Genomic DNA, 856 nt, shown 5'->3' on the forward strand with positions numbered 1-856 from the left:
AAAAGCACATTTCCGTTGTGTCCACGAGTATCAATCGGCATGACCCGCTTCTTCCGAGATCCCCGTCATTTCCGTGATGTTCTGCGCTCGCCGGAGCTCGAACCAGACCTCCGCCGGAGGCCCCTCCCGCCCCCGGCCTACAGCCGCCGCGAACAGGATAAAAACGCGGGCCAGCCGCGCCGCCCTCATTCAGGAGCGCGCCAGCCAGCGTCCCTCTGCCTGCGCGGATGACACAGTACCCGAGTAATCGTTATGGGCCGCTAATAGCGCTATCTGTGCGCCGTGACGCAATAACACATTACGCAACGTATCATCACGGCACTATAAAATCCCGCCAGTAACTTGGCTGGGCAGCGGTAACGCCAGCCGGGCGCCCCAACCGCGGCATCGCCGATGTGGATCAGTAGCAGTCGCACGCAAGCAAGCACGGTTCCCCGGCGGCAAGCAGCCCCGTAACACGACTCCGAGGCAGGAGTAACACGGTTCGGTAACACCGTACACAAGGCACACACCATCAGGCCGACAAGAAAAGTATTTTCAGCCATCCCCGCGAATCATGATCCAGGATTTTACTCAAATATGTTTCCTGTGTAATAACCGCGTGCGGGCCCCGGCGCACAGCGGCGCAACCGACAACACTCCCTGACATCATTATCAACCTTAAACGTCAATGACACAACTGTCGTTTTAGCTTGTTACCCAAACCCATCTTGTTGAAGTGGTCCGCGAGCCCCTATAGCGGAGCCATCCGCGGGGAATACAAATCATTTTCAGCTTTGCGGCCCTTGACAATTAGGATTCAATTAGCAGGAAGCGGCCGAGGTGGGATACGCCCCTTCATTTACAGAAGGCGCGC

Source organism: Penaeus monodon, chromosome 28 (genome assembly GCF_015228065.2).
Source record: "Penaeus monodon isolate SGIC_2016 chromosome 28, NSTDA_Pmon_1, whole genome shotgun sequence".
NCBI lineage: Eukaryota > Metazoa > Arthropoda > Malacostraca > Decapoda > Penaeidae > Penaeus > Penaeus monodon.